The following is a 24,640-nucleotide window of genomic DNA, read 5'->3' as shown; positions in this document are numbered from 1 at the left end:
AAGGGGTTGCTTAGCCTAAGGCCCTGACATGCAGAAGTACACATCGAGACCTGAGAAGAAGCCCAGCTGAGCGCCCAAGTCGTGGGCACCAGGTAAGAGAGGAAAACTTGTAGCTCGCTGAGGAATTCCGCCTAGGCCCTCAGATACCTGCGAGTGGACTGCCTCTAATCCCAACCAGGATGCTCCTCTCATGACACCCCTCTGAAGTGAGCAGATAGAGAGCATTCATTGTCAGTTTATAAATTGGCAAGTGACTATAAGTCGTGGAATAGAGTGCCAGCTCTATTTATGCAATCACGCCAATTCTCCTCGACTCTTGTATCTGAACCCTGTATTTGACTTATAAAAAAGCAGAGATCATCAATGTAGATTCTCCCTTATATATATTAAAGACTGTTAAAGAACTGTTTGCTTCTGGGCTTTCTGTTCAGATGTCCCCACTGTCACTTGAAATGTCCGGTGAGAAATTATTTTGCTATTGACATTTCAGGCTCTGGGTTAATGAGTCCCGTTAGGAATGGCAGCATGCTCAGAGAAGTGTTAACTATTTCTGACTGGTGGAATGAAGGTTAAAAATGTATAAGGTAAATTAGATATCCCATTCTTGGCATTCGTCTCAATAGGTTGTGTTAATATTTACTTCTTGTCTTGATTATTTTATGTCTTCCCTATTGTTTACTACCATCTCTAGCAGGAATTCTCAAAGAACAGTACAGTATGTACATTCAGAGGTCTCAGGGATGTTGATTATGTTCAAGAGCTCAGCTTTTATTTTTTCAGAAATCACCTAATCTTAGGGTCAATGGGAAGAGATACACTGGAATTATGGTATTCTTTCTATGTAGGAAAAAAAACAATTAAGGGAAGGTAAGTGGAAATTTGGTATAACCTGGGATAAGCCATGGTAGCCAGTCATTTTGGTTAAAATCCTACAGGCTACAAAGCCAGCTTGGGAAACTTCCTTGAAAATGGACTAAAAAAATGTGGATAGCTTATCTCAATTCCATTCAGCACTTTTTAACTAGCTTTTTTTATTTTTAAGTAATGGTACAAGTAGAATAAGATTCAGAAAACAAACAAAAAAGATAAATTACTTTCCACCCCCACAGGCAACCACTATTAATAGTTTCTTGGGTATCCAGATGTATTCTCTGCATATATAAGTAGAGACAGATTATTTTATGCAAATATTAGTATAAAATAGATGATGCTTCATATCTTATTCTTTTCATTTAGAAATATTTCTTGAGGGTCATTTCATATTAGCACATAGAAATCTATCTTTCAAGGCTGATTTCTAATTGTACTGTGTTATGTCCTATATAATATCAATTCTTTAGCATTCAGTCCTCTGTGACCTAGTATAAATGTTTCACTGCAAATACACTTCAGTCAGTTCAGTTCAGTTCAGTTCAGTCGCTCAGTCGTGTCCAACTCTTTGGGACCCCATGAATCGCAGCACGCCAGGCCTCCCTGACCATCACCATCTCCCGGAGTTCACTCAGACTCATATCCGTCGAGTCCGTGATGCCATCCAGCCATCTCATCCTCTGTCATCCCCTTCTCCTCCTGCCCCCAATCCTTCCCAGCATCAGAGTCTTTTCCAATGAGTCAACTCTTCTCATGAGGTGGCCAAAGTACTAGAGCTTCAGCTTTATCATCATTCCTTCCAAAGAAATCCCAGAGTTGATTTCCTTCAGAATGGACTGGTTGGATCTCCTTGCACTCCAAGGGACTCTCAACAGTCTTCTCCAACACCACAGTTCAAAAGCATCAATTCTTCAGCGCTCAGCCTTCTTCACAGTCCCACTCTCACATCCATACATGACCACAGGTAAAACCATAGCCTTGACTAGACGGACCTTAGTCGGCAAAGTAATGTCTCTGCTTTTGAATATACTATCTAGGTTGGTCATAACTTTCCTTCCAAGGAGTAAGCGTCTTTTAATTTCATGGCTGCAGTCACCATCTGCAGTGATTGAAAGAGATGGGAATACAAGACCACCTAACCTGCCTCTTGAGAAATCTGTATGTAGATCAGGAAGCAACAGTTAGAACTGGACATGGAACAACAGACTGGTTCCAAATAGGGAAAGGAGTACGTCAAGGCTGTATATTGTCATCCTGCTTATTTAACTTATATGCAGAGTACATCATGAGAAACGCTGGACTGGAAGAAACACAAGCTGGAATGAAGATTGCCAGGAGAAATATCAATCACCTCAGATATGCAGATGATACCACCCTTATGGCAGAAAGTGAAGAGGAACTGAAAAGCCTCTTGAAAGTGAAAGAGGAGAGCGAAAAAGTTGGCTTAAAGCTCAACATTCAGAAAACGAAGATCATGGCATCCGGTCCCATCACTTCATGGGAAATAGATGGGGAAACAGTAGAAATAGTGTCAAACTTAATTTTTTGGGCAAAAACACTTAGAAAGACTGTATACTCTCTATTTGTTAGGAGCAGGTTCTCTCTGTCTACACACAGACACACACATCTGTTGAGTCAAGCTTGTTAACTGTATTGTGACGTCTTCTACATCTGACTAATTTGTAGTTACTTGGTCTATCAGTTTCCGATAAAGTGATGTTAAAATTTCTCTCTATGATTATTGTGATTATTCTCCATTTCCCCTGTGATTTATAGATGCTCATAAAGAAAGACCCACTAGTACTAAATGATAAATTCTTTTGAGAAGTCTATTCTTAGCTCTCTACTTTACTCTTTTGCCTTTGGTTTCCAGTTAGGTTTGTTCAGTGACAAGCTATTTGACAAGATAGCCTTGAAATTAATAAAGGTCAGTAGATTTGGCCGACCTCCTTGCTCCATCAGTGTCTGCCATCCCCCAGGGCAAGAACCCATTCTGGTCAGCCTCTCCTCCACAGCTGTTTCTGCTTGTGTGTCCATGCTCAGTCACTGAGTCATGTCTGACTCTTTGTGACCCCGTGGACGATAGCCTACCAGGCTCCTCTCTCCATGGAATTTTCCAGGCAAGAATACTGGAGGAGGTTTCGATTTCCTCCTCCAGGAGATCTTCCCGACCCAGGAACTGAACCCACGTCTCCTGTGTCTCCTGCATTGGCAGGTGGGCTCTTTATCACTGAGCCACCTGGGAAATGCCACCCCTCCCCGTCTCTGTTTGGGCTCCAGTCATTCTGTTCCCTCCCTTTGTTCTTTCAGACCTGGAGGAGTAATGGCTTTCCCCTCTTGTCAGTCGTTTGGTGCCTCACCATCGTCTTTTATCCTTTCAGTCCTGTATGCACCTATATAAATAGTCATTTCATTCAGCTCTTTTCAGTTAAACTCTCCTGAACATGATATCTGCTTCCTGTCAAGACTGACTGGATTTTCCATTCTTTTTATAATTCAGTTTTTGCTTTATTATTTCAAGGCTCTCTTGTCAAATAGCTTGTCACTTGAGCTTTTATAATGTTATTTATTTATTTTTGGCTGTACTGGGTCTTCACTGTTGAGTGAGCTTTCTCCAGTTGGGGGCAGTGGGGGCTACTCTCTAGTTGTGGTGTGCAGGCTTCTCATTGCAGTGGCTTCTTTTATTGCAGAGCACAGGCTCTAGGGTGTGAGGAGCTCAGTAGTTGCTGCACAAGGGCTCAGTGTTGTGGAGAATGGGCTTAGTTGCTCCACAGCATGTGGGATCTTCCCAGATCAGAGATTGAACCCATGTCTCCTGCTCTGTCAGGTGGATTCTTTACCACAGAGCCACCAGGGAAGCCCCACAAAAGTCTTTGGTAGATGGTTCCTTTTTATATTTTAATGGGCTTTGTGTAAGTATTATTTTGTCTGATGGTAACCGATAAACCAGTCTGCTTTTAGTTTTGTATTTATCTGCGATAATATTTTTTCTTTCCATCTTTTGCTTTTCAACCTTTCTGTGCTTGTTTGAAGTGTATATCTTTAAGAAAGCTTATAGTTTAATTTTTAAGCCAATCTGATAAAATCATAGGTGGATTTTATCCTTTCACATTTATTGTTTACTGATATAATTGATAATCACAATGGTACGATCACTCACCTAGAGCCAGACACCCTGGAATGTGAAGTCAAGTGCGCCTTAGAAAGCATCACTATGAACAAAGCTAGTGGAGGTGATGGAATTCCAGTTGAGATATTTAAAATCCTGAAAGATGATGCTGTGAAAGTGCTGCACTGAATATGCCAGCCAATTTGGAAAACTCAGCAGTGGCCACAGGACTGGAAAAGGGCAGTTTTCATTCCAATCCCAAAGAAAGGCAATGCCAAAGAATGCTCAAACTACTGCACAATTGCAGTCATCTCACATGCTAGTAAAGTAATGCTCAAAATTCTACAAGCCAGGCTTCAGCAATACATGAACTTCCAGATGTTCAAGCTGGTTTTAGAAAAGGCAGAGGAACCAGAGATCAAATTGCCAGCATCTGCTGGTACATGGAAAAAGCAAGAGAGTTCAAGGAAAACATCTATTTCTGCTTTATTGATTATGCCAAAGCCTTTGACTATGTAGATCACAATAAACTATGGAAAATTCTGAGAGAGATGGGAACACCAGACCACCTGACGTGCCTTTTGAGAAACCTATATGCAGGTCAGGAAGCAACAATTAGAACTGGACATGGAACAACAGACTGGTTCCAAATAGGAAAAGGAGGACGTCAAGGCTGTATACTGTCACCCTGCTTATTTAACTTAGATGCAGAGTACATCATGAGAAACACTGGGCTGGAGGATGCACAAGCTGGAATCGAGATTACCAGGAAAAATATGAATAACCTCAGATATGCAGATGACACCACCCTTTTGGCAGAAAGTGAAGAGGAGCTAAAAAGCCTCTTGATGAAAGTGAAAGGGGAAAGTGAAAAAGTTGGCTTAAAGCTCAACATTCAGAAAATGAAGATCATGGCATCCGGTCCTATCACTTCATGGGAAATAGATGTAGAAACAGTGTCAGACTTTATTTTTTTTTTTTTTGGCTCCAAAATCACCGCAGATGGTGACTGCAGCGATGAAATTAAAAGACGCTTACTCCTCGGAAGGAAAGTTATGACCAACCTAGATAGCATATTGAAAAGCAGAGACAATACTTTGCCAACAAAGGTCCGTCTAGTCAAGACTATGGTTTTTCCAGTAGTCATGTTTGGATGTGAGAGTTGGACTGTGAAGAAAGCTGAGCGCTGAAGGATTGATGCTTTTGAACTGTGGTGTTGGAGAAGACTGTTGAGAGTCCCTTGGAGTGCAAGGAGATCCAACCAGTCCATTCTGAAGGAGATCAGCCCTGGGATTTCTTTGGAAGGAATGATGCTAAAGCTGAAACTCTAGTACTTTGGCCACCTCATGCGAAGAGTTGACTCACTGGAAAAGACTCTGATGCTGGGAGGGATTGAGGGCAGGAGGAGAAGGGGACGACAGAGGATGAGATGGCTGGATGGCATCACGGACTCGATGGACGTGAGTCTGAGTGAACTCCGGGAGATGGTGATGGACAGGGAGGCCTGGCGTGCTGCGATTCATAGGGTCACAAAGAGTCGGACACAACTGGGCGACTCAACTGAACTGATTTAATTGAACTTATTTTTGCCATATACTTTGAATTTTCTGTTCACCCCCTCCTCTGCTTTAACATCAATTGTATTCTTACTCCTTAAGTTGTGTGTGTGTTAGTCAGTCAGTCATGTCCAACTCTTTGTGACCCCATGGACTGTAGCACTCCAGACTCCTCTGTCTATGGGATTTTCCAGGCAAGGATACTGGAGTGGGTTGCAATTTCCTTCTTCAGAGGATCTTCCTGACCCAGGGATCAAACCCTGGTCTCCTGCATTGCAGGTGGATGCTTTACTGTCTGAGCTACTAGGGAAGTTTTAAGTTATATTATGCTTAACTATTATTTTCCCTAAAATATGAAATTGTTTAATATCTCCATCCTCTTCTCTAACAAAAAATGGACCTTAACACATTTTAACTCCCCGTTAAACACCTTTCCCTGTTTTCCTTATCATTATAGAGAATTTTAACTCTATCTCTTTAGGCATAAAAACAGATGTCTTATAGTCAATGGTTCAAGTGCATTTGCCAATGCTTTATCAGTTCTGTGGTGGCAGCTCAGTGTCTTAGTGCTGCAATGATGTGAAAGTACCATAAATATAGTCTCTAAACAAGCTGATAACTGGGCAGGTCCTTCCTGTGAAACTATTGTTTCCTGTTTCCTTCTTAGATAAGCAGTTTCTTATAATCTGTAATCCCAGACAGCAACCAGGATGGCAGCTTCACAGGTGGGAAAGCCTCTCTGTTGCCCTGTTCTTGCATTCAGTCCTGAGCTGCTCTGCCCCTTTGGACATGGAGTGACCACTTCTGAAATATAGAAGTGTTTATCATATTTTCATGATAACTGTATTGCCAAAGTGTTCTCCTTTTATATTGCGTTATTATATATCATTCAAATGTGCCTCAAGGTGTAAATTTATGATGCTATCTGGGTTGGAAGTTGAATGCCAAAGTTTATACTGAATGTCTACTGTGCTCCTTGCCATAAATGGGAGACAACACCCATGAACATGTCTTTCTCTTTGAGAAACTTGTAATTTCCTAAGTGGAATTAGAAATATTCTACTTAAGAAGTATACATACATGAAACCATTTTAAAAATGCAAGACAGAATAGTATTCAGGTGTCAAAATATGTGATATTTCCCCCAGATACAAAAAGAAAAGTGAATACCACAACTGTTGGAGTGGCTGGAGATGACTATTTTGTTGCTTTTAGTTTATTTGGAGGGAAAAGGGGCACAAGAAGATGATTATACATGTGTTAAATAACACCTAGGCTGGTTTATACATCCACACATATGAAGGAACTTTTTATTAAGTATTATATGTTATAACCAGTCCTGCTTCTTGGGAGCTCAAGAGGATATCTAAATATGCAGCTTTAAAAAACACTTTTACTTTTCTCCAATAGATTGAATTAATTGCTAGACCTTTCTCACCTGCTGGGACTATTATGAGTAGGAACTGTCACATTGTTTATATAATTTAATTATTCAGATACTAAAAAACAAGATGACTTCAGTTATAAACAGTTAATTCAGACTGATCATTTTCTCTTTTCAGGTGTTTAGCATATAGTCCTAATGCAATTAGAGCAAAACCAGTTGTGTTTGTTTCTATCAAAAATATAACAGGCTCTTTGGAAAAGTTTTCGGAAGTCCTTCTGATACAAGGAATGGCAGTGAAGACCCTACCCCCAGTCCCTTTCCTGGCCTAATCTACCTTCTACCAGTTGTTGACTCTATAAAAGTGAGTGACTTTCCCTTTTAGTTTGGGGGCAATGGGCAACGATCTGAGTGAACTGTTCTAACTCAAGAGCTTGTAGGTTCAGGTGTGGGGAAGGAGACCCATCGAATCTAGACCTCAACCAGCTGTAAGTAATCAGTTTTCCCTGAACTCATAATTTATCTCAACTTCTCTGGTGGTATTTTATTTCTTTTTTAAAAATTTGTTTTATTCAAGTATAGTTGATTTACACAGTTGCTAATTTACAAAATCATGTTAATTTCTTCTTAACAGCAAAGTGATTCAGTTATATGTATACATGTATATATGTACATATATATGCCATTTGTAGCAATATGGCTGGAACTAGAGATTATCATACTAAGTGAAGTAAGTTAAAAAGAGAAAGACATATCATTTATATGTGTTACTTACAAGTGTAATGTAAAATAGGACACAAATGAACCTACAAACATGTATATATACATGTATACATATACATACTGTTCATACTGTTCATGGGGTTCTCAAGGCAAGAATACTGAAGTGGTTTGCCATTCCCTTCTCCAGTGGACCACATTCTGTCAGACCTTTCCACCATGACCTGCCCGTCTTGGGTTGCCCTGTGGGCATGGCTTAGTTTCATTGAGTTAGACAAGGCTGTGGTCCTAGTGTGATTAGACTGACTAATTTTCTGAGTATGGTTTCAGTGTGTCTGCCCTCTGATGCCCTCTTGCAACACCTACCATCTTACTTGGGTTTCTCTTACCTTGGGCGATTCATGGGGTCGCAAAGAGTAGGACATGACTGAGCAACTGAACTGAACTGATACATATACATATATATATAACTGAATATATATGATATATATGTATATATATACATTCTTTTTCATATTCTTTTCTGTTATGGTGTATCCTGAATATAGCTCCCTGTGATATATGGTAGGACCTTGTTGTTTGTCCATTCTGTATGTAATACTTTGCATCTGCTACTGCTAAACTCTCAAATCTATTCTCCCACACCCGCCTTGGCAGCCACAAGTCTGTTCTCTGTGTCTGTTTCTGTTTGTAGATAGGTTCATTTGTGTCATATTTTAGATTACTTGTAAGTAACACATGTAAATGATATGTGGTTCTCTTTTTAACTTACTTCACTTAGTATGATAATCTTTAGTTCCAGCCATATTGCTACAAATGGCATTATTTCATTCTTTTTTATGGCTGAATAGTGTCCCATTATATGTATATGTAACCACATCTTTTTTCCCATTCATCTGTTGGTGGACGTTTAGGTTGTTTCCATGTCTTGGCTATTATCAATAGTGTTGCTATGAACTTAGGATTGCATGTATCTTTTTGAATTACTTTTCTCTGGATCATATGTGTTAACTCTTTATTTTCTGAGGTTCATCCATATTGTTTCCATAGTGGCTACATCAGTTTATATTTCCATCTGGTGGCATTTTCTTAAGATGAATAATACTCTGAACTTTAACTCTTGCCCCATCTAGCGTGTAAATTCCTCAAGAGAAGAAGCCATGCCTGATTCATTTTTGAATCCCTAAAATATTTTAATGGAATATTAAAATTGTTTAGTGAGATCATTTAATAAATACATGTAACTGTGTAAAGGCCAGGTAATTGGGTGTCTTTCTAGAGTTGATATATCTTACAATTTTATAGTCTTACAGACATCCTAGAATGTGAAGTCAAGTGGGTCTTAGGAAGCATCACTATGAACATAGCTAGTGGAGGTAATGTAGTTCCAGTTGAGATATTTAAAATCCTAAAAGATGATGCTGTGAAAGTGCTGCATTCAATATGCCAGCCAATTTGGAAAACTCAGCAGTGGCCACAGGACTGGAAAAGGTCAGTTTTCATTCCAATCCCAAAGAAAGGCAATGCCAAAGAATGCTCAACTACCGCAGAATTGCACTCATCTCAACACTAGTAAAGTAATGCTCAAAATTCTCCAAGCCAGACTTCAGCAATACATGAACTTCCAGATGTTCAAGCTGGTTTTAGAAAAGGCAGAGGAACCAGAGATCAAATTGCCAACATCCACTGAATCATTGAAAAAGCAAGAGAGTTCCAGAAAAACATCTCTTTCTGCTTTATTGACTATGCCAAAGCCTTTGACTGTGTGGATCACAATAAACTGTGGAAGATTCTGAGAGAGATGGGAATACCAGACCACCTGACCTGCCTCTTGAGAAACCTATATGCAGGTCAGGAAGAACTGGACATGGAACAGACTGGTTTCAAATAGGAAAAGGAGGACATCAAGGCTGTATATTGTCACCCTGATTTAACTTATATGTGGAGTACATCATGAGAAATGCTGGGCTGGAGGATGCACAAGCTGGAATCAAGATTGCCAGGAGAAATATCAGTAACCTCAGATATACAGATGACACGACCCTTATGGCAGAAAGTGAAGAAGAACTAAAGAGCCTCTTGATGAAAGTGAAAGAGCAGTGAAAAACTTGGCCTAAGACTCAACATTCAGAAAAGTAAGATCATGGCATCTGGTCCCATGACTTCATGGCAAATAGATGGGGAAACAGTGGAAACAGTGGCTGACTTTATTTTTTTGGGCTCAAACATCACTACAGAAAGTGATTGCAGTCATGAAATTAAAAGACGCTTACTCCTTGGAAGGAAAGTTATGACCAACCTAGACTGCATATTAAAAAGCAGAGATATTACTTTGTCAGCAAAGGTCTGTCTAGTCAAGGCTATGGTTTTTCCAGTAGTCATGCGAGAGTTGGACTGTGAAGAAAGCTGAGCGCCGAAGAATTGATGCTTTTGAACTGTGGTGTTGGAGAAGACTCTTGAGAGTCCCTTGGACTGCAAGGAGATCCAACCAGTCCATCCTAACGGAGACCAGTCCTGGGTGTTCATTGGAAGGACTGATGCTGAAGCTGAAACTCCACTACTCTGACCACCTCATGCAAAGAGCTGACTCATTTGAAAAGACCCTGATGCTGGGAAATATTGAAGACAGGAGGAAAAGGGGACAACAGAGGATGAGATGGTTTGAGGACATCACTGACTCAATGGAAATGAGTTTGAGTAAACTCTGGGAGTTGGTGATGGACAGGGAGGCCTGGCGTGCTATGGTTAATGGGGTCGCGAAGAATTGGACACTACTGAGTAACTGAACTGAACAGGATGTGTGATAAACTTCTCAGCGAAAATATTGACTAGGCAGTTTCAGTTAAAACATAGTGAAAATGAAAGCCACTTAGTCATGTCTGACTCTTTATGACCCCATGGACTATACAGTCTGTGTTATTCTCCAGGCCAGAATACTGGAGTGGGTAGCCTTTCCCCTCTCCAGGTGATCTTCCCAACCCAGGGATCAAACCCAGGCCTCCCGCATTGCAGGTGGATTCTTTACCAGCTGAGCTATCAGGGAATTATACTATCTTATAGTAACCTATGGAGAAGGAAATGGCAACCCACTCCAGTACTCTTGCCTGGAAAACCCCATGGGCAGAGGATAATCTGAAAAAATATGTATATGTTACATAAAACTGAATCACTTTCCTGTATGCCTGAAACTATCACAATAATGTAAATGAACTATAAAAGTGAAAGTATTAGTCACTCAATTGTTGACTTTTTCTACTAATTGTCACAATTTCTACTAAAATATAGTAGAAATGCTTATCCCGGTATCTCTAAGTATACATTTAATTCTACAGAAAACTTACTGGTGTAACACTGTGTCAACATTTGCAAACTGACTGTAAATTATCTTAATCTTAGTGCAGCATGCAGCATGAAGGCTCAGTATAGTAATGCCAGCTAAGTGCTTTTTCACCTGAGACTTCTTTCTCAGCTTCTCCCATAAATAGATTCTAATATGTATTTTCATTTGAAATCGAAAATGTAACTTTCACTGAAAATGTCATGTGGTGTTTGTATTACTTTTAACTGCAGTGTATAAAGAAAACTTTTTCCTTCAACTCCATCAGTTATTCATCTTGTGCACAGGGAAAATGCACTAAAATGACCTTAAAAACTATCAATGAAAAAACGCTGTCAGACCCTTACCTTTCATAGAAACCCTATGCCTTTCTCTTCAGCCTAGTCTCTTTCTATTCATGTAATATATTTGTTTTCTGCTTCTCATTCTAATAATAACAGTATTTTTTATGCTAGTTCTGTCAATGTAAGCATTGCTTTCTTCTTTCTTAAAATTATTTTTTATTGAAGGATAATTGCTTTACAGAATTTTGCTCTTTTCTGTCAAACCTCAACATGAATCAGCCATAGGTATACATATATCCCCTCCCTTTTGAACTTCCCTCCCACCTCCCTCCCCATCCCACTCTTCTAGGTTGATACAGAGCCCCTGTTTGAGTTTCCTGAGCCATACAGCAAATTCCTGTCGGCTATCTATTTTACATATGGTAATATAAGTTTTTATGTTACTCTTTCCATGCATTTCACCCTCTTCTCCCCTCTCCCCATGTCCATTAAGTCTATTCTCTATGTCTGTTTCTCCATTGTTGCCCTGCAAGCAAATTCTCCAGTACGATTTTTCTTGATTCCATATATATGTTAGAATACAGTATTCATCTTTCTTTTTTTGTCTCACTTCACTGTGTATAATAGGTTCTAGGTTCATCCATCTCATTAGAACTGACTCAAATGCATTCCTTTGTATGGCTGAGTAATATTCCATTGTGTGTATATACCACAACTTCTTTATCTATTCATCTGTCGATGGACATCTAAGTTGCTTCCATGTTCTAGCTATTGTAAATAGTGCTGCAATGAACAATGGGATACATATATCTCTTTCAATTTTGGTTTCCTCAGGGTATATGCCTAAGAGTGGGATTGCTGGGTCATATGGTAGTTTTATTCCTAGTTTTTTAAGGAATCTCCATACCATCTCCCATAGTGGCTGTATCAATTTACGTTCCCACCAACAGTGCAAGAATGTTCCCTTTTCTCCACACCTTCTCCAGCATTTATTGTTTGTAGACTTTTTGATGAGGGCCATTCTGACCAGTGTAAGGTGATATCTCATTGTGGTTTTGATTTGCATTTCTCTAATAATGTGTTTGTTAACCATCTGTATGTCTTCTTTGCAGAAATGTCTGTTTAGATCTTCTTCCCACTTTTTGATTAGGTTGTTTTTTCTTCTGGCATTGAGTTATATGAGCTGCTAGTATATTTTAGAAATCAATTCTTTGTCAGTTGTTTCATTTGCTATTATTTTCTCCCATTCTGAGGGTTGTCTTTTCACCTTGCTTATAGTTTCCTTTGCTGTGCAAAAGCTTTTAAGTTTAATCAGGTCCCACTTGTTTACTTTTGTTTTTATTTCCTTTATTCTAAGAGGTGGATCATAGAGGATCTTGCTTTGATTTATGTCATCGAGTGTTCTGCCTATGTTTTCCTCCAAGAGTTTTATAGGTTTTGGTCTTACATTTAGGTCTTTAATCCATTTTGAGTTTATCTTCGTGTATGGTGTTAGGAAGTGTTCTAATTTCATTCTTTTACACGTAGCTGTCCAGTTTTCCCAGCACCATTTATTGAAGAGGCTGTCTTTGTCCCATTGTATATTCTTGCCTTCTTTGTCAAAATTAAGGTACCCATAGGTGCATGGGTTTTATTCTGGGCTTTCTATCTTGTTCCGTTGGTCTATATTTCTGTTTTAGTGCCAGTACTATACTGCCTTGATGAGTGTAGCTTTGTACTATAACCTGAAGTCAGGAAGCTTGATTCCTCCAGCTCCATTCTTCTTTCTCAAGACTGCTTTGGCTTTTCGTGGTCTTTGTGTCTCTATATGAATTGTGAATTCTTTTTTTCTAGTTCTGTAAAAAAAAATGCCGTTGGTAATTTGATAGGGATTGCATTAAATCTGTAGATTGCATTTGGTAGTATAACTATGATTCTTCCTACCCAGAAACATGGAATATCTCTCCATCTGTTTATGTCATCTTTGATTTCTTTCATTAGTGTCTTTTAATTTTCTGTGTACAGTTCTTTTGTCTCCTTAGATAAATTTATTCCTTGATATTTAATTCTTTTTGTTGCAATGGTGAATGGGATTGATTCCTTAATTGCTCTTTCTGATTTTTCATTGTTAGTTTATAGAAATGCAAGTGATTTCTGTGCATTGATTTTGTATCCTGAAACTTTCCTAAATTCACCAATTAGCTCTAGTAATTTTCTGATACTATCTTTAGGGTTTTCTATGTACAGTATCATGGCATCTGCAAACAATGAGAGCTTTACTTATTTTTTAATCTGGATTGCTTTTATTTCTTTTTCTTCTGTGATTGCTATAGCTAGGACTTCCAGAACTATGTTGAATAATAGTGGTGAAAGTGGACACCCTTGTCTTATTCCTGATCTTAGGGGGAATGTTTTCAGTTTTTCACCATTGAGAATAATGTTTGCTGTAGGCTTATCATATATGGCCTTTACTATGTTGAGGTAGGTTCCTTCTATGCCCATTTTTTGAAGAGTTGAGTTTGAGTGAACTCTGGGAGTTGGTGATGGACAGGGAGGCCTGACGTGCTGCAATTCATGGGGTCGCAAAGTCAGACATGACTGAGCAACTGAACTGAACTGAATCATAAATAGGTGCTGAATTTTGTCAAAGGCTTTTTCTGCATCTCTATTGAGATGATCATATGGCTTTTGTCTTTCAATTTGTTAATGTGGTGTATCACATTGATTGATTTCCATATATTGAAATCCTAGAATCCCTGGAATAAACCCAACTTGATCATGGGGTAAGAGCTTTTTGTTGTGTTGCTGAATTCTGTTTGCTAAAACTGTGTTGAGGATTTTTGCATCAGTGTTCATCAGTGATATTGACCTATAGTTTTCTTTTTTTGTGTTGTCTTTGTCTGATTTTGGTATCAGGGTGATGATGGCCTCGTAGAATGGGTTTGGAAGTGTTCCTTCCTCTGCAATTTTTTGAAAGAGTTTTAGAAGGATAAGCATTAGCTCTTCTCTAAATGTTTTATTGAATTCTTCTGTGAAGCCATCTGATCCTGGGCTTTTGTTTTTGGGGAGAGTTTTGATCACAGCTTCAATTTCAGTGCTTGTAATCGGGTTTTTCATAATTTCTGCTTCTTCCTGGTTCAGTCTTGGAAGACTGAGCTTTTCTACGAATCTGTCCATTTCTTCCAGGCTATCTATTTTATTGCCACATAGTTGTTCATAATAGTCTCTTATAATTCTTTGTATTTCTGCATTGTCTGTTTAACCACTCCTTTTTCATTTCTAATTTTGTTGATTTGATTCTTCTTTTTTTCTTTATGAGTCTGGCTAAGGGTTTGTCAGTTGTGTTTGTCTTCTCAAGGGACCAGCTTTTAGTTTTATTAATCTTTACTATTGTTTCTTTCATTTCTTTTTCATTTATTTCTGCTCGGATCTTTATGTCTTTCCTTCTACTAATTTTGGGGTTTTTTCTTCTTCCTTTTCCAGTTGCTTTAGGTGTGAAGTTAGGTTGTCTATTCAATATCTTTCTTGCTTCTTGAGGTAGGATTGTATTGCTATAAACTTCCCTCTTTTGCTGCATCCCATAGGTTTTGAGTTGTCGTGTTTTCATTGCCACTTGTTTCTAGACATTTTTTTATTTACCTTTTTATTTCTTTTTTTTAAGTTTCTTTTCCATTACAATTTATTTTTTTTCTTTTTTATGTTTATTTTAAAAATATAAATATTTATTTTAATTGGAGACTAATTACTTTACAATATTGTATTGCCATCCATCAACATGAATCTGCCATGGGTATACACATGTTCCCCTTCCTGAACCCCACCTCCCACCTCCTTCCCTGTACCATCCCTCTAGGTCATCCCAGTGCACCAGTCCCAAGCATCCTGTATCCTTCATCGAACCTGGACTGGCGATTCGTTTCATATATGATATTATACATGTTTCAATGCCATTCTCCCAAATCATCCCACCCTCTCCCTCTCCCACAGAGTCCAAAAGACTGTTCTATACATCTGTGTCTGTTTTGCTGTCTCACATACAGGCTTATCATTACCATCTTTCTAAATTCCATATATATGCATTAGTATACTGTATTGGTGTTTTTCTTTCTGGCTTACTTCACTCTGTATAATCGGCTTCAGTTTCATCCACCTCATTAGAACTGATTCAAATGTATTCTTTTTAATGGCTGAGTAATACTCCATTGTGTATATGTACCACAGCTTTCTTATCCATTCATCTGCTGATGGACATCTAGGTTGTTTCCATGTCCTGGCTATTATAAACAGTGCTGCGATGAACATTGGGGTACACGTGTCTCTTTCAAGTCTGGTTTCCTTGGTGTGTATGCCCAGTAGTGGGATTGCTGGGTCATAAAACAGTTCTATTTTCAGTTTTTTAAGGAATCTCCACACTGTTCTTCATAGTGGCTGTACTAGCTTGCATTCCCACCAACAGTGTAAGAGGATTCCCTTTTCTCTACACCCTCTCCAGCATTTATTGCTTGTAGACTTTTGGATCGCAGCCATTCTGACTGGCGTGAAATGGTACCTCATTGTGGTTTTGATTTGCATTTCTCTGATAATGAGTGATGTTGAGCATCTTTTCATGTGTTTGTTAGCCATCCATATGTCTTCTTTGGAGAAATATCTGTTTAGTTCTTTGGCCCATTTTTTGATTGAGTCGTTTATTTTTCTGGAATTGAGCTGCAGGGGTTGCTTGTATATTTTTGAGATTAGTTGTTTGTCAGTTGCTTCATTTGCTATTATTTTCTCCCATTCAGAAGGCTGTCTTTTCACCTTGCTTATAGTTTCCTTTGTTGTGCAGAAGCTTTTAATTTTTATTAGGTCCCATTTGTTTATTTTGCTTTTATTTCCAGTATTCTGGGAGGTGGATCATAGAGGATCCTGCTGTGATTTATGTCGGAGAGTGTTTTGCCTATGTTCTCCTCTAGGAGTTTTAGGAGTTTTATAGTTTCTGGTCTTACCTTTAGGTCTTTAATCCATTTTGAGTTTCAGTAAACTGTTTGTTATTTAGAAATGTGTTGTTTAATCTCCATGTGTTTGTGTTTCTTACAGTTTTTTTCTTGTAATTGATATGTAGGCTTATAGCATTGTGGTCAGAGAAGATGCTTGATACAGTTTCAATTTTCTTAAATTTACTGAGGTTTGATCTGTGACCCAAGATGTGGTCTATCCTGGAGAATGTTCCATGTGCACTTGAGAAGAAGGTGTATTCTTTTTCATTTGGATAGAATGTCCTGAAGATATCAAAGAGATCCATCTCATCTAGTGTATCATTTAAGACTTGTATTTCCTTTCTAATAATAGCAGTATTTTTATAAGTGGCACTGCTACTGCTGCTAAGTTGCTTCAGTCATGTCTGACTCTGTGAGACCCCATAGACGGCAGCCCACTAGGCTCCTCTGTCCCTGGGATTCTCCAGGCAAGAAACTGGATGGGTTGCCATTTCCTTCTCCATTATAAGTGGCACAGAGAGGTTAACTAACTCACCTGAGAATGCACAGCTACTAAGACATAGAACCAGGATTGAAACCTAGGCAGTTTTACCCTAGATTTCATGCTGTTAATGACCACATCACTTTTGGTATAATATCAGACACATGGAGAATTCAGTAAACACCTGTCTTCTTACTGTTAGTCTTCAGCCCCCCATCCTTTTGTGAGAGGAACTCCAACAGCAGGTCTATTGCGAAATTACTCTAGAACAAGGTTTGTTCCTATTCTGCTTTCTGGTGGTCAAACCAGCAACTCTTCAGTCACAAAACCATTTAGCTAAAACTGGAATTGAGCATATAAAGGAATCCCCATCAGAAAGTGTGAAGAACAATTGTTTTATTTCTATTATTGTCAGTTGCTTTTAAGAAAAAAAGAGGAAGTGACTTATTATTTTCCTGGGTAAGGTTTTATGTGGATATATATGAAAATATATATCCACGTGCAAAATATATATATATATATTTTAATCGTATGAAAATACCAGACCATATTCCTAACTTCATCTCTAACCCAAGTACTTTCAGCAGAGAGAGTTATCGGTGTTAACACAAAGGAGAAGTGGCAATAATATAAAATGACAAATGACCCAGATAACTTTTTTTTTTTTACTCTTAAATGCAATCAGAGACTCTATGCACTTGTTACCAACAGTCTCAGCCTGACTGATGAGAGTTTGTGGCTTTGTTGAATAGCAGAATGGAACAGGCCAAAAGAGAATCCAGTTGATAACTAAGAATTGCAATTATATTTCTATTATTGAAACATATATGCTTTATTTTAATAATACTAATACTTTTAATCTATGATTCTTACATAAAGTATGTTTGGGTATACACTAAATATTTTGGGGCTTTCCTGGTGGCTCAGAAGGTAAAGAATCCACCTGCAATGCAGGAGATGTGGGTTTGATCTCTGGGTCAAGACGATCCCCTGGAGAAGGAAATGACAACCCACTCCAGTATTCTTGCCTGGAGAATTCCATGGACGGGGGGAGCCTGGTGGGCTATAATCTGTGGAGTTACAAAGAATCAGGCACAACTGAACAACTAACACTTTCACTTACATATTTTTACTTTCTTCAAATGGGGCTTTAAGCTTGAGTGCCTCCTATATGCCAGACACTGTTCTTGGTGCCTAAGATCCAAAGTGAAGCAAAGCAAAAGAACAAAGCAAAGTTCCCACCCTGCAGGGACTTTATATCTAGCTTTTGAGTAACTAAGCAGTGATTTTTTTTAAAAAAATTAGAGCTCACATTCTATATTTATCAGTTGAAGACTGTGTGTTTGATACACAAGAGTAAGGCATAAATTTTTATTACAGTTCCAAATTACTAAGCATTTTTTGTTCTCTTGAGTTCACTTAAATAATATATACAACAATGAAGAAACAGAATAGTGTAGAAAAAGATAGTATGGAGTGACCCTCTCTTGGGACAGTTTAAACCCAGTCTTAGGAGATCCTGTCATCACCCCAGAGATAGTAAAAAAGAAAAAGGTAAACAAGTTAGAACTATGGCTGTAAATTTTTTTACTGTTAGGTTGGCGCAAAAGCAATTGTGGTTTTGCATTGTTGAACTTTGCAATTTGATATTGGAATATATTCTTAAATTAATGTAGTTATGTTATACATCATTTTAACGTACATTTCTTTTTTTTTTTGCTAATGACTTACTACTTACTGTTTATATTTATTTTAGACTATAAAGAACACAAAGAATATGTTAGACAAAAAGCAAATTTGAGTGCTTTTTTTAATATTCAAGTTCAATATGGGTCACAAAGCAGCGGAGACCAACTTTCAGCTTAAACAGTGCATTTGGCCCAAGAACTGCTAACAAGCATATAGTGCAGTGGTGGTTCAAGAATTGCTGCAAAGGAGATGAGAGCCTTGAAGATAAGAAGCATAGTGCCCAGCCATCAAAAGCTGACGATGACCAATTGAGAGCAATTATCAAAGCTGATCCTCTTAAAACTACACGAGGAGTTGCCGAAGAACTCAATGTTGACCAATGTTAACATTCTACAGTTGTTTGGCATTTGAAACAAACTGGAAAAGTGGGTGCCTCATGAGCTAACCACAAATCAAAAACATTGTTGTTTTGAAGTGTTGTCTTCTCTTATTCTGTGCAACAACAATCCATTTTGCGATTGGTTGTGATGTGTGACAAAAAGTGGACTGTATATGACAACCAGCAATGACCAGCTCAGTGGCTGGACCAAGAAGAAGCATCAAAGCACTTACCAAAGACAAACTTAAAGGTCATGGTCATGGTTTGGTGGTCTGCCGCCTGTCTGATCCACTGCAACTTTCTAAATCCCAGGGAAATCATTACATCTGAGATGTATGCTCAGCAAACTGATGAGATACACTGAAAACTGCAACATTTGCCACCAGCATTGGTCAACAGAAAGGGCCCAGTTCTTCTCCATGACAATGTCCTACTACAGGTCACACAACCAATGCTTCAAAAGTTGAAGGAGGGCCTTCTCCACTGGTCCAGTGGTTAAGAATCGACCTTGCAATGCCAAGAGTGCAGGTTCAATCCCTAGTCAGGGAACTAAGATCCCACATGTTGTGGGGCAACTAAATCCACATGCTGCAACTAAGACCACACACAGCCAAATAAATAAATAAATACTTTTTAAAAAGTTGAATGAACTGGGCTACAAAGTTTCACTTCATCCGCCATATTCTACCGACCTCTCACTAACTGACTACCACTTCTTCAAGCATCTTGCAGGGAAAACTCTTCCACAACCAGTAGGAGGGAGAAAATGCTAAGAGTTTGTTGAATTCCAGAGCATGAATTTTTATGCTGAGGGACAAACAAACTTGTTTCTCTTTGGCAAAAATGTGTTGATTGTATTGGCTCATTTTTTGATTAATAAAAATGTTTGAGTCTAATTATAATGATTTAAAACTCGTAGTCCAAAACAGCAATTACTTTTTCATCAACCAAATTCTGAAAACTCTTTTTTACTTTTGTACCCCATGTTTTGAAAAATTCAATGCTTTAAACAAATCCCATTTATTAATTTATTAATCCCATTTTTCTGCCACTTTTGCAGAAAAACCCAGAAACAGATTGAGCTCCAGCATATTCATACTCAGTCCTCAGATAGTAATGCCCAATTGGCCACCCTAGGAGCCCTTGTTTTAGGCTGTTGAGTGTGTGTGCATTAGGCACTTGCAGAGGTAGATGGTGGTAATAGAAGTCAGTTCAGTTCACTTCAGTCACTCAGTCATGTCTGACTCTTTGCAACCCCATGAACTGCAGCACACCAGGCCACCCTGTCCAACACCAACTCCTGGAGTCCACCCAAACCCATGTCCATCGAGTCAGTGATGCCATCCAACCATCTCATCCTCTGTCATCCCCTTCTCCTCCTGCCCTCAATCTTTCCCAGCATCAGGGTCTTTTCAAATGAGTCAGCTCTTCGCATCAGGTGGCCAAAGTATTGGGGTTTCAGCTTCAACATAAGTCCTTTCAATGAATATTCAAGGTTGATTTCCTTTAGGATGAACTGGTTGGGTCTCCTTGCAGTCCAAGGGACTCTCAAGAGTCTTCTCCAATACCACAGTTCAAAACCATCAATTCTTCAGCACTCAGCCTTCCTTATAGTCCAATTGTCACATCCGTACATGACTACTGGAAAAACCAGAGCTTAGATGGACCTTTGTTGGCAAAGTAATGTCTCTGCTTTTTAATATGCTGCCTAGCTTGGTCATAGCTTTTCTCCCAAGGAGCAAGCGTCTTTTAATTTCATGGCTGCAGTCACCATCTGCAGTGATTTTGGAGCCCCCCAAAATAAAGTCTGACACTGTTTCTACTGTTTCCCCATCTATTCCCCATGAAGTGATGGGACCAGATGCCGTGATCTTCATTTTCTGAATGTTGAGCTTTAAGCCAACTTTTTCACTCTCCTTTTTCACTTTCATCAAGAGGCTCTTTAGTTCTTCACTTTCTGCCATAAGGATGGTGTCATCTGTATATCTGAGGTGATTGATATTTCTCCCAGCATTCTTGATTCCAGCTTGTGCTTCCTCCAGCCCAGCATTTCTCATGATGTACTCTGCATATAAGTTAAATAAACAGGGTGACAATAAACAGCATTGATGTATTCCTTTCCCAATTTGGAACCAGTCTGTTGTTCCATGTCCAGGTCTTACTGTTGCTTCTTGACCTGAATACAGATTTCTCAGGAAGCAGGTCAGGTAGTCTGGTATTGCCATTTTTAAAAAAATTTCCACAGTTTATTGTAATCCACTCAGTCAAAGGCTGTGGAATAATCAATAATGCAGAAGTAGATGTTTTTCTGGAACACTCTTGCCTTTTTGATGATCCAGCAGATGTTGGCAATTTGATCTCTGGTTCCTCTGCCTTTTCTAAATCCTTCTTGGGCATCTGGAAGTTCATGGTTCATGTACTGTCAAAGCCTGGCTTGGAGAATTTTGAACATTATTTTGCTAGCATGTGAGATGAGTGTAACTGTACGGTAGTTTGTGCATTCTTTGGCATTGCCTTTCTTTGGATTGGAATGAAAACTGACTTTTTTCAGTCCTGTGGTCACTGGTGAGTTTTCCAAATGTGCTGGCATATTAAGTGCAACACTTTCACAGCATCATCTTTCAGGATTTGAAATAGCTCAACTGGAATTCCATCACCCCCACTAACTTTGTTTGTAGTGATGCTTTCTAAGGCCTGCTTGACTTCACATTCCAGGATGCCTCGCTCTAGGTGAGTGATCATACCATCATGATTATCTGGGTCATGAAGATCTTTTTTGTATAGTTCTTCTGTGTATTCTTGCCACCTCTTCTTAATATCTTCTGCTTCTGTTAAGTCCATACCATTTCTGTCCTTTATTGCCTGCCATCAGAACAAGACCCAGTTTCCCCCTCAGTTAGTCTCTCCCATCAGGAAGCTTCCATAAGCTTCTTATCCTTATCCATCAAAGAGCAGGCAGAATAAAAACCACAGTCTCAGAAAACTAAACAAATTGATCACATGGACCATGGCCTTGTCTAACTCAGTGAAACTATGAGCCATGCCTTTGCTGCTGCTACTGCTAAGTCAGTTCAGTCGTGTCTGACTCTGTGCGACCCCATAGACAGCAGCCCCATCAGGCTCCCCCGTCCCTGGGATTCTCCAGGCAAGAACACTGGAGTGGGTTGCCACCTCCTTCTCCGATGCATGAAAGTAAAAAGTGAAGTCGCTCAGTCGTGTCTGTCTCCTAGTGACCCCATGGACTGCTGCCCCCCAGGCTCCTCTGTCCATGGGATTTTCCAGGCAAGAGTATTGGAGTGGGGTTGCCATTGCCTTCTCCAATGAGCCATGCCTTTAGGGCCACCCAAAATGGATGGGTTATGGTGAAGAGTTCTGAAAAAACATGATCCACTGGAGGAGGGAGTGACAAACTTCTTCAATATTCTTGCCTTGAGAACCCCATGAACAGCCTGGAAAGGTCACTGTCTCAGCCCCCAGTAATTGAATATTGCCACTGGACTTAAGCTCTGCTCTTGGCTCTGACATCTGGTTCCTCATCTTGGTTTAACGTCTAGGATCACTCTTGGCATCCTCTTGTTTGAATGACTTCTAATGACTGTGAAGCCCATCCAGATTGCCACCCTCTGTGCTTGGCATGGCTTGTTCCCTCAATGCCCAGTCTTGGTACTGTTAGGACTCACCCTTAGTGTTTCGGTAGGTGAAGTCCTTGTTGCATAAGGATATGACCCAGTGACCTCCCAAGGGTCCTCCAAATGGCTTGTGTGAAACTGGAAACTACTGCCTACCAAGAACTATGCTTATAAACATTTATAACCCCAGTATCAACATGGAGCTATATTCCTCCATGGTGACAGAAAACAAGTGTGTGCCAGAGCCTCTGTATTCCTTGGCTGCCTTTTGTCTAGAAGTTCCTTTTCACTCCGAAGGACTGGTTCTGAGTGTTTATAATATTCTATTTTTAAAAATGGTATTTCAGATATGCTTTGAGGTAAACCCATCTTATTTCTTGTCCAAATTCTCCATTTCATTTTTCATAATTTATCTTCTACTCTCTTGATGAGTATGTTCTTTCTTTCTCCCTTCAAAATGAGCCAATTACAATTTTCCGTTTGAAAATAAATTTCATCATGCTTTGTTTCCTGTTTTCCAAATGACTCAGATCTAGCTGAGAATTTTGTTAGCAGCTCCAAAGTACGACGCACTGTAATTCTCCTGGAAGGTGAAAAGTGAAAAGTATAGGAGCAAGTCTAGCCTTTGACCTGAGGCTCTAACACTAGAATTTTACAACCGAGTGTATCATGTGATTTTGACTGATCTACAGGCTGACACTTTCCGCCACCAAAGAGGTATTCAGAGACTTCAGACTTGGTAAATCACCACCATAACCTCTGTGCCATACAAACCCATAAAAGTAATAAATGAGTGTCGTGAGAATTACTTGTTATTCAAATGTTTAAGTTTATGGTCTTGCTTGTATTATTGTTTTATGAAGCAACAATAAGTCTTTATAACATATTTCATGCTTAAAGAAGTGTGGAGATGTCAATTTGATCTAAATATCAAATTACTACCAGAATGAGATTACAGGACATTTTTTGCACAGTGCTTGTGTGAACATCATCACAATATATTTATTATGTTAACTGGGCTTGCATATTTGGGCAGCCTCCCTAGTTTAGTGGACTGAGCACTAGATTGGCAGTAAAGTTCTCCTGGATTCTAACTTCAGTTCTACCACTCATTGGCTCTGGGTCTGTTGTTTCTTTGCCTTTGGCCTTGTAACACGTAAAAGTAGGAAAAGAATAAGGCATGGCCAGATGAGTTCTTAATATTTAATTTGAGGAATTGTTACCTGCAGAGCCAGTTATTATTTTCTTTTTTTAAATTTTACTTTATTTTACTTTACAATACTGTATTGGGGCAGTGTGTCAATGGCTCCTCCTCCTTGTTCCCTGGCCTCCCCTTGGCCCTTTACCACATGCTCCATCTTCTCCCTAACAAAGGCATTTCTGTGGTCCATAGGACAGTAACCACTATCCTAGGAACAAAATAAGTGAACAACTCAAATACATTCTGGGTTTGTTTGCCTATTTATTCAGATGGCACTTAAACACTTCTTTTCTAAAGTTAGGCTGCCCAATCATAAAGGTGATTTGGACTACAATAAAAAGGTTTAGAATAATGATAAGAATGCCACAGATGGTCAAGTTAAGAACTAGTTTTCTTTTACCCAAAGAATGCAAAACTTATCTGAGTTGGGGATGAGCTTATTGCAGTCCGCTTCAACTGTTTGAAAGATTATAGTTTGAATAATGTCTTTGTTCCTTATCCTCACTAAGATTAGGACAAGAAAATAATCATGAAGGAATTGTTACATACAGGTAGGGAGGTCTATTAAGACATCAGACAGGTAGATGCCTTTTCTAAAGAGAAAAAAGATTCTGACCTGTGACAGCTTTCCTAGAGTCAGAGAAGTGAACTCACTTCAGAACTCATCACGTCCATCAATTTCCCAGAGTTTAAATACCTCCTAAAGAAATGTGGTAGCCCTCCTTGGCGCCTCATTTCAGGCTCTTTTAATCCTTGCAGCGAGAACACATTAATGCTGAATAGAAGCCTATCTGTATATTTCCTTATTTCCTCTTTCCTTTGAAAGAGAGGACAGATAATCACCATTCAATGTGATTCTATCCCTTAAATACTAAATCCCTATATCATTGTCTTCTTCACCCACCTCCCTACCCCGAGTCCTCACTGGTCTGTTTCCTAAAGCCTTAATTACTATTGCTGCCCCTCTGATTTTACGGTGAATGGCAATTCTGACACCTCTGACCCTGAGAAGCAGAGAATTCTTGGCTTTATCTTTGCACTAAGAA

Source organism: Budorcas taxicolor, chromosome 11 (genome assembly GCF_023091745.1).
Source record: "Budorcas taxicolor isolate Tak-1 chromosome 11, Takin1.1, whole genome shotgun sequence".
NCBI lineage: Eukaryota > Metazoa > Chordata > Mammalia > Artiodactyla > Bovidae > Budorcas > Budorcas taxicolor.
The sequence above is the reverse complement of the archived record's forward strand: the minus strand, read 5'-3'. Positions refer to the sequence as shown.